This window comes from Cyprinus carpio, chromosome B5, assembly GCF_018340385.1.
Source record: "Cyprinus carpio isolate SPL01 chromosome B5, ASM1834038v1, whole genome shotgun sequence".
NCBI lineage: Eukaryota > Metazoa > Chordata > Actinopteri > Cypriniformes > Cyprinidae > Cyprinus > Cyprinus carpio.
This window is the reverse complement of record NC_056601.1, coordinates 36,515,085-36,530,684: the sequence shown is the minus strand read 5'-3', so window position 1 is coordinate 36,530,684 and position 15,600 is coordinate 36,515,085. Positions and strand designations below refer to the sequence as shown.

Here is a 15,600-nt window from a genome sequence, read left to right as displayed (position 1 = left end):
GATTTCATACATTTTTTATGATGTTTGGAGATGATTAATTTTGGAGTGTTTAATAATTTTCATGAGGAATTTAATGTTTCCATGACTTTACAAGAGAGAAAATATATGTAATTTTTTAATTGTGGCCTAATACAATGCGTTGCTAAAGATGATTTGTAGAATAGACAGGCAGAACATTCATCAGAACTACACTCATCAGAACTTACTCATCAACCAACAGAAAACTCCGCTAACTTTGCTTTTGTGGATATTTGTGTATTTGTTTTCTCTCTGTGAATGCCAGGCTGGAGTATTATAGCAGCTTTCAGGTGTTTAATTCACAACGCCAACATGTCAGTTATTTATGATCCAGCTAACAGACAAAACAATGAACCAAGAACACAAAAACTCGGCTTACAACATATTTCATCTTTTCCACTTAACCGCTAAACAAACATTTCAACCCTGCAATAGTGAACACTGTGTGCAGTCATCATAGATGACAAAAACATTTTGCACAGCAATTAAAAAGCAGCACACTGGAACTGATCAGAGCTAACGATTCCTCGGGTGAAGATTTTAAAAACACAAGATACATTAAACATTTAATCGCTGGCGTTCATGAGGCCTGACTCGGCCTGAGAACATGTTTTATGTTATACAGCCAGAAGGAAGAAGATTTAAGTGCATTAATCCTCATAAATGACACAATAATAAAGATCACAGATGTATGTGTTGGGCTCAGATTTCCGCTCCCAGAGCTGCAGTAACTGACTTCCTGTCTGGCGGCTCCAGTTCCTGTTCAAACACACAGATCACACATTAACCTCATCATCATAATCAGTCGTCTGTGAATGCACTGTCGTGTGTGTTCTGACCGCGTCTGGGCTGATCTGGACTCTCTTGTTGTCGTTCCAGGGTTGAGCAGCTGCTGCGTGAGCTGGAACCCCAGACTCCTCCACGGATCCATCCACCCTGAACACCATGGCCAGACCGGACGAACCCCAGTCCTGACAGGCCTTGTGACACAAAGCGACCTGCTCTGTACGCCAGCTGCTATCCGGTAAACAGACACGACTGACACCATCAGAGGAGAACACAACCTGAGCTGAAGACCAGCGCTTTACAGCCGAAACTGAATGAGCTTCACTATGGATGAATTAACACTGTTATTTTCCTGTTTATTACTCTGAACTGTTTTGACAGTCTGTATTGTATCTATATTACAAACGACATGGGAAAAGAAAAATAAAAAATAAAATCAAGGTGGACCTTTTTTTGAAGAAAGATTTTTTTTATTTTTAAAGAGTTTTTGAAAAGAGAAAAATGTTTTTTAAAGAAAAATAAAAAATGTTTTTTCAATGAAAAATATTTTTTGAAGAGAAAAAAATGTTAAATTTTAATTTTAAGAGGTTTTTTTTTTGGATACATCTTTTTGAAGAGAGAATAAAAAAAATTTTTGAGAGAAAAAATATTTCTGAAGAAAAAAAAAGTAAAATGTTTATTTTAAGAGAGAACGAGTTTTTTGAAGAATTTTTTTTTTCTTTTTTGAAGACAGAATTTTATTTATTTATTTTTTTGAAGAGAGGAAATACTTTCAAAGACAGAAATATCACAGGACTTCACATAGGAATAGGATTATTTCAGCTTGAGTTTTTCTGGCAGTTCAGAGCTTTTGTAATATATATTAGAAGAAATGTGACCTGACAAATTATTGTCCTTTTAAAAATTGGAGCTCCTAGCTTTAACTGTAGGAGGGTGTAAATGCTGTGTATGTGATCATAAATGGGTTGAGGAGCGCAGATGAAGGAAACAGACCTGAAGTGTCCGGATCCTGACGGAGAAGATGAGGAAGACGGCTGCGCCTTGCTTGAAGCGGCGTTTAACTTGTGCTTTCGTTGCTGGGCTTGGAAGAATTCCCCCTCTGCTGGAAAGAAACGATGTTCCTCATGTTGCTTCCCTTTGACAAAGGCGGGGCTCGTCCTTGGCGCAGTGGTGAGGGAGAGCGAACAGCGCTGCATCAGTAACAAACACAGCACAACATCAGCTCCAGTACAGCACTCTCTGCTGAGCATTTCAGTCACAAATAACACCTGGATCCACCTGATTATCCTTTAGATCAGCAATCACAAACCTGACTCAAACACCCACCATGAGAATTTAAGTCATAAGTTACACCTGGATCCACCTGATTATCCCCTTTTGGCTTAAAATTTTAAAAAAGGGTCTCATTGTTAACATTAGTTAATGCATTAATATAAATAATAATAAATAAGAAATAATCTGTTAACAACACTAATAAAAAACCAACTGTTAATTGTTAGTTCATGTTGCTCAGGTCCAATAATTAGATTATTTTATTAAATTCAAGTTTTTATTTAAATGTACTGCTTTTTTAAACTGGAAGATTTGATAAATTAAATTAACCACGATTAATTTTGCGATCAAAAAAGTTTCAAGAACTGTTATGTTCTTTAATGAAAACCAACAGTTATTAAAATGGAAATAATAAATATTTTAATGTTATTATTTGTTATATTTAATGCCTTTTTAGAGTTGACTCAAAGTTGACTGAAAACTACGGAATATAAAAATATAAAATGAAAACTACTGAAATGCAGCCAAAAGGATTTATAAAATAAATAAAATAAAATAACAATGAATTCTAACCTATTAAGTGCAAACAAAGAGAGTTCAAAAATTTTTTTTTTTTAAATAGATATATTTTTTTCATTTTGGTTGCAACCATTTCCAATATTTTTATGTATTTTTTATTTTTAAGGAATCATTTCGGTTGCACTTAAGTTACAATATTTTTGTATAAATTTTTTTAAGTGCAACCAAAATAATAAATTAATTGGAACTTAAGTACGACCAAAGTGAGTCCTAAACAACAACAACAAAAATGATATAAAAATATTGGAACTTGAACGTGAACTGTAAGTGAATAGTAAGTATGTGAGTGGTGACGCACTGTTCCTGAGGGGGACGGGGCCCCTCGGTGCTCTTCTCGGGGCCTCTGTCTCCCAGGGGTTTCTGTGAAAGGGGCCCGTGGTTCTTCGCTGAACGCCACCGAGGCCTGCGGGACACATCACAGGTTACTCAGCAGAGCAAAGTCGATACCACACAGAACTGCACTGATTCACACGTTTAATTTCATTCAAATCATGTTCACTCCCATTTCCCGACAGGAGACTTGACCATTTTGAAAAATCATTTAGATATTTTCTTAAAATTCAGAAGCAAGCATTAGTAATAATTAAAAAACCGTTCGTCTGGGTTATTGTGCTGTACCCCAATGAACAGGAACACGTGTGAACACGGACACTAAAGGGGTGCGTCAATAACTCCGCAGAATCATTCGTGGATGGATTCTGAGATCTTCCGAATGCATCGCGGTTCTCTCAAATTGATTCTGAGCTCAGATTTTAACAGCAGATGGTGCTCTACTCTAGTTTTTATCCGCACACTCAAATGCTAATGAAGAAGAGCACTGAAGAGTCTGTAATTTCACCTCCGACTCAGAAGCTTTTATGGCCTTGATTGATAATAATAAATAATAATAATACATTTTATTTTGTATAGGGCCCTCGCCTTTAAATAACAGTACTCTCAAAGCGCTTAACAACACAAGCACACACGCCCAGAGTAATACACAAAAATACTGAATAACAATCAGTTTTAACAAGACAAAAATAAAGTTTTAGGACGAGATTTAAAAATCCCTAACGAATTTGCTTCTTTATTTTGTAAACACAGCCCACTGTAAACACCCTTGTGATTCGCTTCTACCTTATTGAATCTTCAATTGATCTTCAAGTGTGTGTAAGGATTTGTAAATGAGCAGTAATAAAAGGCTTGGCAAAAACAGCGCCATCTGCTGTTCAAAACAAAGCTCCCGAATGCATTTCAAGAGCGAATGCCATGCATTAAAAACTCAGAATCGATGCAGAATGATTAGCGGGTGCATGAATTTATTTTCCCAGCCAAGGACTTAGAATCAAGTGTTAGCTGTAAGTGTGAGTGTGGTGCACCTGTCCGGGCTGCTGCGCTCCTGCTCCGCTGCGCTCCGGCCGCTGGCTCTGGGGGATCTGGGGGGTCATAGTTGAGGTCTCTGGGCCCCATGCCCGGTGGGCTGCTGGAGGGCCCGCGGGTCTGCTCCTCGGGCCCAAAAGAACCCACACCAGCGAGGGGGGGATGGGGCTTCGTCCAGCTGAGAGCAGGGCTTAGGGAGGAAACGGACCTCCTAGGGATAATCTGCCCCGCTGCCTCCCAACACCTGCTCGCCCCTCTGCCACACGAAAAAATAAAGTATTTTATTTTTTAAATTTTGTATATCTTTTGTAAATAAAATATATAGTATTGTTTTTTTTTTTTGGAAGAATGAAAAATTCTTCAAAAAATCATTAAATTTAAACAAAAGGGCAGTAAAGAATCTAGAGTTTCAAAATGTTTCTTTTAAATAAATCTCTGCATCTTGAAAAAAAAAAATTCCCCTGCACAGCTAAGATGAAATGTCGAATGTTAATGGGCGCACTGTGGAGTTTGGGAAATGGAGCCTGCCATGATGCTGAGTGGCCAGGCGAGAACGGCGATCCTCCACCTCACTATCCTCACCATCACTGACACACACACACACACACACACACACACACACAGACACACACACACACACACACACACACACAAACACCGAGACATCACTTTAGCAATGTGAACAGATGACATGTGTTGCCCGAATGATAAAACTCAGATATGCCTTCAATAGCAAATATTGCGCAAAATAACGGTCACTTGACATACCAGTAAGGCAGACCCTATGACAAAAAAAAAAAAGTTCTTTGCCCTTTTTTAAACACATTTCTGATGTCAAAGGCCACATAAAAATAATAATAATAGCTAATCACATCATAGCCTGTTTTTCATGATCCAGTCAACTAGATGTTTCTCAGATGGAGCAGCATTTACTAACACAGAGCCATAGTTCACTGAGAAGCTACGCCAAAACAGCTTTCATAATAGGCAAAACGATTGCTTCGATTTCATTAATCATGAGATTATATCTTCTGTGATACGAATGTGGTTTTGCGTAGCTTGTCAGTGAACAATGGCTCTGTGTAGTAAAATGCTTCTTCCATCTAAAAGCAGGTGATGGAGATTTACTACCTGATCACAGACTACCGGCTTCAACTGCAAACAGGCGCACCGATTATAAAAACATGCGTGTGTGTGTGAGGTAACGCACCTCTCTGTGGACGGCGGGCTCTCCTGCAGGGCGGAGCATGGGCAGTTTGGCACTTTCCTGCGAAGATGGCGACGGATGAGGGGCGTGACCACAAGAGCAGCACCGGACACTGGCGATCCTGTGAGCGCGGGTCATCTCATCATAAATCAGCCAATCAGTGGTGCAGGAGTCCACGGCTGGCCCGCCGACATTGGGCTGGAGGGATCTGGGTACAGAAAAAAAAAAATACAGTGAATAGATGCTTATTGATATCTACTTGAACATGTAGAAGGTCAAAACATTCAGTTCAGAAACGCTATATACAAAAAAACAAAACAAAAAAATTACTATATATATAAATAAATAATCGCATCCAAAATAAAAGTTTTTGTTTACATAATATATGTGTGTGTGTGTGTACTGTGTATTTTTATTATGTATAATATAATATAACCACGCATACATGTATATATTTTACATAATATTTACACGGTTTATATATTATATAGTCATATTCTTATCCTTATTGTCATATATAAATATATTTAATATATAAACATAACATTTTTATTAAATATATATGTACATGTGTTTGTATTTATATATAAATATACACAGTACACACACAAACTTATTTTGGATGCAATTAATCATGATTAATTGTTAATTGTTTGACGGCACTAATATATAGTTAACAAAATTATTAATAATTAACATTACAATAATTAATAAATTATAATAATGTATTTTATAATACAAAATAAAATTGATTATACATTTATGAATAATATATAATTGTTTTTTTATTTTATATTTTTGTTTTTTTAATTTCTAATTTAATATTTTAATTACAATAATTGATAATTAATACATTATATTTTTTTAATTACATTTTTATGTGTATACACATAAACTTTATAACCACATATTTTTTTATAAATAACATTAAAGTTTATACATTATAATTATAATAATTACTTTATATTTAATATAATTATAATTGCTAATAAATCATTTAACTAATAAATACATTAAATTAATTTTATATTTATTTACATTATTTTATTGGTAAATATAAACACACATACAAACTAGATATGTATATATATGCATTTCTTTCTATAATAAGAAAATATAAAAATATAAGAAATAAATATCAAAATTATTAATTATTTAACCATAAAATAACGAAGAAATTGCATTATAACAAATGCTATATAATTAGTTAGTTATTAGTTATATTTTTTTAATATTATTATAAAAAAAAAAACAAAAATAAATTCAAAATAATATATATTCAATTATGTGGAAAGCATTTTATTTTAATAAGAGCAGAAGAAGCGTGTTTTGTTCTTTGCACTGATGCTCCCATCACTGACCTTCTTGTAACTGCGCTGGCTGGCTGAGGACAGATGTGGGGTGGAGGCGGACCTTCTTCTCTCTGGAGCCCATGAGGCTCAGGCTGTCCCGCTCCACGTGGATCAGGTTGGGATACATGCCAGCGACCAGCGCCGCCTTCACCACGGCCCAGTTCTCCGAGTTCTGATTGACATCACGGATGTCACCGCCGCCCCTCGCTCGCACGAACCCTGCAGGACACACACCACCCCGGATCACAACTCACCTGCTGCTCTCAAGCAGCTCTTTATTAAAAGAGAGAAAACAGGAAGTGATTGATTTTTAGCATTAACGTTAGCATGTTCATGACACTGAGATCAAGCCATTACATATTCTTCAGACAGAAGCCATGAGTACAGTTTCAATAACTGTGTTTAGAGACCGCTTCAGGTTCAGGATAAGCTCTACGGGATGACATGTGTTGCATAATCTGAGTTACCGCACTTCCGAACGCTCTGGACAGTGATTCACATTTAGTATTTATTTTATCTACTATATAGCTTTTATTCATTCATTATATTGTGTTTTTTTAAAATTAACCTAATTTTTTTATATTTTCAGTTTTCTTTTTGAATTTTTATAATGTTCGCGTCATTTATTTGAGTTTGGGGGCAATTAATTTATTTTTAGCATTCATTTATTTATTTATTTTCTTTTCCTTTTAGTTGTGGCAATTTTAGTACTTTAGTTTGATTTTAAGTTTAGTTATTTTGATATGTGGATTTGCTCATTTTAGTTTTATTTTTTAAATATATATCTGTTCAGTTTTTAAATTTTCCTGTTCAGCTCTAAATGATTTTTATTCCAGTTGTTGGTACTTCAGTTTATACTTACTTCAGCTGGTTGCAAAGTTTTTTAATCTAATATTCATATTTTATTTCATTTATTGAATTATTGTTATAGTTTTAGTTAACAGTACACAACAACTGGCTTCTAGAGAGTTTAATGAGCAGAAATATGAGTCACTTTAATTATTCAGTATAGGGTGTTGCCATGCGGTTGCTAGGGTACTTAGGGTGGTTGCTAGGGTGTTACTATGCGGTTGCTAAGGTACCCGGGGTGGTTGCTAGGGTGTTGGTTGGTGGTGCTAAAGGTATTCTGGGAGGTTGCTAAGGTGTTGCTATGTGGTTGCTAAGGTATTCTGGGAGGTTGCTAAGGTGTAGCTATGCAGTTGCTAAGGTACCCTGGATGGTTGCTAGGGTGTTGCTATGCAGTTGCTAAGGTATTCTGCGAGGTTGCTAAGGTGTTACTATGCGGTTGCTAAGGTACCCTGGGTGGTTGCTAGGGTGTTGCTATGTGGTTGCTAAGGTATTCTGGGAGGTTGCTAAGGTGTTTGCTATGTGGTTGCTAAGGTGTTCTGGGAGGTTGCTAAGGTGTAGCTATGCAGTTGCTAAGGTACCCTGGATGGTTGCTTAGGGTGTTGCTATGCAGTTGCTAAGGTATTCTGCGAGGTTGAGCTAAGGTGTTGCTATGCGGTTGCTAAATGTACCCTGGGATGGTTGCTAAGGTGTTGCTATGTGGTTGCTTAGGGTATTCTGGGAGGTTGCTAAGGTGTTTACTATGTGGTTGCTAAGGTACCCTGGATGGTTGCTAAGGTATTCTGGGTGGTTGCTAAGGGTTACTATGCAGTTGCTATAAGGTTCCCTGGATGGTTGCTAGGGTGTTGTTTATGTGGTTGCTAAGGTATTCTGGGATTGGTTGCTAAGGTGTTTGCTATGCGTTGCTAAGGTATCTGGGAGGTTGCTAAGGTGTAGCTATGCAGTTGCTAAGGTACCCTGGATGGTTGTACGAGCTAGGTGTTGCTATGTGGTTGCTAAGGGTTTTCTGGGAGGTTGCTAAGGTGTTGCTATGTGGTTGCTTAGGTATTCTGGGAGGTTGCTAAGGTGTTACTATGTGGTTGCTAAGGTACCCTGGATGGTTGCTAGGGTGCTGCTATGTGGTTGCTAAGGTATTGTGGGTGGTTGCTTTTTTGTGAGTGGATCTTTTTCAGACGGTCAAACAGTATTTTCTTTAGAAACACAGTTTGTGATGTTACTGGAGAACATGAACTGGAAAATCTCACCTGTAGCTCGAAGCTGTCCCAAAAGCTGCGTTCGCATCCCGACGATGATCTCCATGGTGGCCTGAGAGAGGAAGTTCTTCTCGCAGAAGGCTCTTTCCCAGCCATCACTGCGAGCCTTCTGCCAGGCCTGCGCCAATCCACACAAACACTCATGAAAGTGAACTTTTGATTATCAGAAGCGCATCATTACATTTTCAAAACTGCATCAAAATTACAATTACGTGATGTGCCAATTAATTAATCAACACTAATTGCAATTACCTCCTAAAAGATAAAAAAGTCATTACTGTTTGGTTAAATGAAAAAAGCAATTACAATTAAATTAAGTATTTACAATTACAAGACCCCCCCCCCATTAAGTGATATCCTGACGGGCGTCTGACCTGAAAGGCGCGGAGCAGAGCCATGTGGTCGCTGAAGGTGTTGGCGGTGAAAGCGTTTTCCTGCACAGAGCATGGCGGCCGCGCTTCCTGAGCGGCTTGAGCGGGAAGAACGAAGGGGTCTCTGTGAGCGAGTGTGCAGGGCGATGGTGAGGATGGGGTCCAAACACTTCAGCACCACCGCACACAGAACCATCTTCCCTAAATGTGGCTCCACGGGGCAGGTCAGCGAGGTGATAGCCCAGCTCCGTCAGGTTCTCCCAGGGGTCCATGGCGTCGATGGTCTGCGAGGAGGAGTCAGACATTACTGGACTGAAGCACGCTCAGCTTTACTTGATTCTCCATCAATCATGTTTTAGAGTCTCAAATCTGATCATCAGGATCTTTTGAGGAGCGTTTGTTTCCAGAAGCTTTACTTTTCACTGTTCCTCAGCGGAGGAATGATCTTCACAAGCCTCCAGAACATCTCACATCTTCTGAGGAGCCTTTATTTCTTCATCTCTCAATCACTGCATTATATGTTTGGATCATTGTTACACTCTCATCTCACTGACACACATTACTGCAGATATAGAGTGAGATTTAGATCTCTGTATGTCTCTGCTCAGATCTCATCATATTAATATCAGCATCTGCAGCTAATTTGTTTGAATCAAATTGAGCTGTTTTTCTCCTCCATATTCTTAGACTATATAAGCATAAATCCTGATGATCAAATATGATGCCCAACAAAAGACATTTCTGTAGGGTGTGAAAACTTTTGCACAACACTGCATGTGGTATTTTTTTTAAACCAATCGAGAAAGCAGCAGTTCACATGGATAAAATGATCCTTTTGATCAGATTATTTCAGATCTACACCACTCCTTTCAGTTGGATCAGCTGAGGTGTTTACATCAACTCTCAATCTGATTATAAAAGGATGATTTGGCTGCATGTAAACGAAGAAAGCAGGCGTTCGTCTCACCTTCAGCATCTGTACGGCGTGTTTGACCGTGTGCAATGTGAGGGCGGCTCCGGTGCTTTAGACAGAACTCAGCGATCGGACAGGTGATGGCTGGCCAGCAGTTTTAGTGTGCAGACACAGCTCCTGTCTCACACACACACACACACACACACACACACACACACACACAGACACACAGAAGACTGGTTATCATGACTTGTGCAGAATCTGCCCGAATTGATGAACTTTGAAAAAATGAACTGAATTGATAATGATCTGAAGTAGAGCTTCTTTAAAGTTGATGATTCAAGATTCAAAGATTCAAACAAGTTTACCTATATATAGAAATATAGACTAAAGCTGAAATTGAAGTTGGATTTTACATTAACACTGTCGTTTTCCTGTTTATGAATGTAAAGCTGTTCATCTGTATTGTATAGGATCAAGGCACTATAGACCAATTATAGGTTTGTTAACATTCAGGATGGTTCATGGTGGCAGAAAACCCGGGAGCGAATAGCCTTTACGGATAGAGAAATACACGGATACGGTATAAAATTATTAGGTTTAAAAAGATTGCTGATTATATTGATTAGATGTCATTTTCAAGATGTTCTCTGCATATTACAAGAGTTTGTCACCCAGCGATAAGCACTGTTATTCAACGAAACTGACGTTAGATAGTGGGATAGTCTTACAGATCCGAAACAGCGATGACGGTTTTTGTGTGCGGAGAAAATGACGGTTTTCAACTGGAATAAAAGAATAAGTAAATTTAATTTTATATTTCAAAATTCTGACTTTATTCTCGCAGTTCCGAGATTATATCTCACAATTCTAATAAGGAAAATCAACTCGTCATTCTCTCTTTTCCCCTCTGTTTTTCTTTCAGAATTGACACTAACTCACTATTTTTGAGTTAAGTCGAGTTATAAAGTCTGAATTTGGATATATAAACTTGCATTTGCGAGAAAAAAGTCAGAATTGTGAGATAAAATAAATGTTAATAGTAAGGTTTGTAGGGCTAATACACTACATCATTAGACAGCAAATGTGAATATTATGTAGACCTATTGTTTAAATCAAATGTATGCTTTAAAGTAGTAGAGTAATCATAGCAGTTTTCATCCAAAGTACTGTATGTCCATTTAAACATCTGCGTTTAGCTTCAAATGGTGTGTTTTTTGAAGGTATTATATATAAAATTTTTTTGAATTAAAGGAGGAAAAATATTTTTTTTTTTTTTTTCTCTTATTCCGTGGGTTTTACCCATTTACCTCCACATGTTCCCAGTGTTTTTTGCAACCACTATGCGCATGCAGCTGCAAGTGACGTAACTGTGACGTCTACTCTGAATTGGTCTATAGAAATAAATGTGACTTGTTTTGAAAATCTGCAGTATAAAAGAAAGCACTTCGCATTGCATTAATTGCATTATCTATTTTCTGACTCTAAACTGGATTAAACATGCAAAAGTCTTGTGTTTATTGCTTGCTTAAAACATGCAGTGTGATGTACATGTATGTTTAGCATATTTCTGTCTGAATATTCTGTATCATATGGATGACAACACAATTGAGCTGAACAATGACATTATCTGCTGTAGAGCTGCTTTTTTGTTTCCCAATTGAAGAACCTGTTTATTAGTGTGAAGCTGCCTTGACAAAATCTGTATTGTAAGAATAAATATGACTTGCGTAATGCAATAAAACAACAAAAGCAGTTATTGTGACTTTTCATCTCCCATCTCAGTCTTTTTTATATAAACTCAGCAAAAACAATCAGAATTGTGAGATAGTCCCAATCACCTTTTGAATTTTTTTATTCCCCGTCCGAAAACAAAAGAATAGTGGGATGTAATTCAGAAATTAGTTATGAACAAAAAAAACTCAGATTACTTGCGATAAAAAAGCTTTTTTTTTTCTTTGCAATTGTGAGAGATATAAAAAAAAAAAACGCAGTTCTGAGAAGAAAAACTGAATTTTTATAGCTTAGAAATTGTAGCAATCTCAGTTTTATTACGGTCAAATTTAATCATTCTGTTTTTTTTTTTTGTTTAAAATTAACAACTGGTCTTCAATAGTAGCATACATTTAGATCACGATCACAGTTAAACCCAGGAATATAGCACCTCAGTACCATGGTAAAAGTGTAACATGGTTTTTTAGGTATTTGTATGATAAAACCTTAGTCTAAATAGATTTAGTATAAATGCATTAATGTCACAGCTTAATCACAAAAACACTAATTATATTCCATTACTCCTCCTTCAGTACATTTAATTCACGTCTACATTAATAAATAGTAATTATATTATATGTCCTTATTCTGGACACTGGCTGGCCTTTATTCTGGCATGATGCCGCCTGTGTTTGTATGATCTGTGGTGCAGTGGCGTGTGTGTGTTTGCACACGCGTGTACCTGTAGCGGCATGCGCAGCAGCTGAGGAACCTGATGCTCCAGCATGTTGTTGAACCTCAGACGGCTGAAGAGATGGAAACAGATGCCCGGTCTGCAGCGGCCCGCTCTAAACAACACGTCACACAGCGTCTCCATCAGTCCCTACAATCACAACGCTCGTCATGTCTGAGACACGGATGGACGGAGGATTACCTGCCCTTCCTCTGCAGAGCGCGCTGGCCTTCGATATCCACACCATCTTCAGCATGGTCACGTTACTCAGAGCGTCATAGGCTTTCTGCAGCACAACACAAGAACGCTTTCAGTTCAGACTGATGAAAAAGGGAAATGGGTGCTCTGCAGTGAATGGGTGCCGTCAGAATGAGAGCCAAACAGCTGATAAAAACATCACAATAATCCACAAGTAATCCATCAGTTAACATCTGGAGAAGACAAAAGCTGAAACACATCCAGCATTAAGACATTTTTAAACAAATGAACTGCTTTTTTTATTTTTATTCTGACGGCACCCCATTCACTGCTGAGACACTGATGCAATGCTACATTTCTCCAAACCTGATGAAGACACAAACACATCTCAGATGACTGACATAGCACATTTTCATTTCTGGCTGAACTGCTTCTTTGACAGCAGACGCACCTCTTTAACTTTGCCGGAGTCGATGACAAAAACAACATCGTTGACGGTAATACTGGTCTCTGCGATGTTGGTCGAGAGGATCTGGTGCATGAGATGAGATTGTCTGAGCTGAATTACATTTAAAGGAGTCTGTGTGAAGTGTACAGAAATGAGAGAAGCAGATACGCACTATTTTGCGAACACCTTTCGGCGTGTTCTTCAAAACCTTCTTCTGGTCTGACGTCTGCATACTAGAGTGTAGTATGAACACCTGAAACCTGCTGATACACAGTTAGTTTATCAATAACCAGTGAAGATCTGTTTTCTTAATAAATGTATAGTTTGAATGCAAGCAATTAAACAATATTTCAGTGAATGCAATGCCTCTGAAAGTACTGTTCATTTCCTTTATACATCACAGCTCACTTTAAATTATCCAATCAAAATCCTATGAATAAAATAAGTGCACGATTTCCCGCTGAAACTCAGAAAGATGCCTCACATGTTGGATTCAACGCTACAAACACTCACAGACCTTTGCTGTGATCTGTAAACCTTTTATCATCAAAGAGATGCGGTCTCTCAGAGACACAATCTCATCGTAGCCCGGCAGGAATATCAACACTGCGCCTGAGAAGTAAAATATATGAACCGGATTAATACCTGTTTTAATATTTAAGAGAAACAAAAGGTGAAGGTGAAGCATTACGGATTATGAATAACACCTATTTTATGGCATATTTATTTAGTTATTCATTATTTTCATGACATTTAAGCAGATCAGCCCTCAATGTTTTTAAACATAACAAAACCTGAAAATTAAAAAATACAAAAAATAATTACATATTATTCACAGTGTAAGGTATTTACACCAGGACTATTATAGTTAAAACTAAAATTTAAGTAAATTTTTAAAACATTTTTGGATACTTGAAAAAATAAAAAAACAAACTGAAAAACAAACAAAAAAATCTAAAACTTTTTTATTTCAACATTTTTTCATTTTAATTTGGTTTAACCTCATGCACGAAAACAGCTATAAAAAAAATAATTTAAAACTAAAATTAATAACTATATAGACAAAAAAACTAAAAATGACAAAAAGACAAAATTACTAAAACATTAACTAAAATTAAAAGCAAAAAATATAAAAATAAAAACAGATTTAAATAATAAAAACCTATATTTAGTATCTCAATGTCAGTACTTATATTGCTGTCCTGAATGTGATTTAAATTTTTTAAATATCAATCGATTTGTCTTTCCTTATTGTAAAATAATAAAAATTACTGTTTTTACAGTAATGACAAAACTATCAGTATTATTAAAATCATCATCAATTATAAAGCAATGAGAATTATTAAATAAATATTGCTGTTATTGAAAATAATGAGCATTACAAAAAACTTTAAAATTACATTTACAGTGTTACAGTAATGAGAATAATATTTCGTATGACAGTAATAAGAATTTAACAAGAACTGTGCTTAAAATGGGAAAAAAAATCTTAATAGTTAAAAAAGGATATTAAAAAAAAGTTTTAATGCGATTCACACCTAAACAGCAGGAACTCACAACAAAGACTTCGAAACGAGCTCAAGTATCAAGTATCTGTTGTCGCCCGCAGCAGATATGAATATGATTTTGGGTCTCACCCTCGTCAGAGCTCTGGTAGATGGTGAAGAGCAGGTGCAGGATGAGATCCAGGTCGACCTTCTCATCGTCGAAGCTGTGATGATACGCTTTGAGCAGCTCCTGGTCCTCAGGGATTCAGCTCGGATGCTGCCGTCTGAACCAGAGACCGCCTCGTCCAGCTGACCTGCTTCAACACACCATCTGTACACACACACACACACACACACACACATCTCTGCATGGGCTGTAGAGACAGAAATCTGTGAGATGAAGTCAAAACGCAGGGCTCACATGTGAGACTCCAGCAGCATCTACAGCCTCAGTTTGATTGAAGTGTCTGGCCCAGTCCAGAGCCGTCCTGAAATAAACACCACATTTATCAACTCAGCAGAGGTTCAAACAGTGACTGACATGTGCTGCTTGTGACTGAACTTGTTAGAGACGAGCAGCTCAAGTGATCTGATCTGAACAGTTCAAGCGGCACACTTCGGTTCTGATCGAGTTATGATTTTAATTCAATGAGATGTGCAAAGCAAGCTTTTACTGAAGGATGAAGTAGTGCAAAACTACATTGTTTATAAGTGACTGTACCCACTGTAACTCATTTCACAAAACGGTTATGAAAAACTAAATGAACTGAAATAATATGTTTTACAAGTGGATCTGAGGTAGGATGGGCGATATCTTATCGTTTGCGATATACCGGTAAAAATTCTCCCCACGGTGATAAAAAATTAGTCTTCATAATAACGATAAAGTCTAGTTGATGACACATTTCTGTGTGCGACTGTGTGTGGAGTGATGTGAAGGAATGCGGACGTGAAATTGAGCAGCTCACTCCTACAATCTGGAACAGGTTTGGATAACACTGTACAGTGCGACAAAGTCGGTCTGAGCCTTGAGTAAATGTACTACAGTAGCACGTGTGCAATACA

At 37.2% G+C, this 15,600-nt stretch overlaps 1 pseudogene; it reads right to left on the bottom strand.

Annotated features, from left to right (window-relative positions):
- Positions 1-720: 720 nt before the first annotated feature.
- LOC122137402 overlaps positions 721-15,600 on the bottom strand; it is a 29,538-nt pseudogene continuing 14,658 nt past the window's right edge.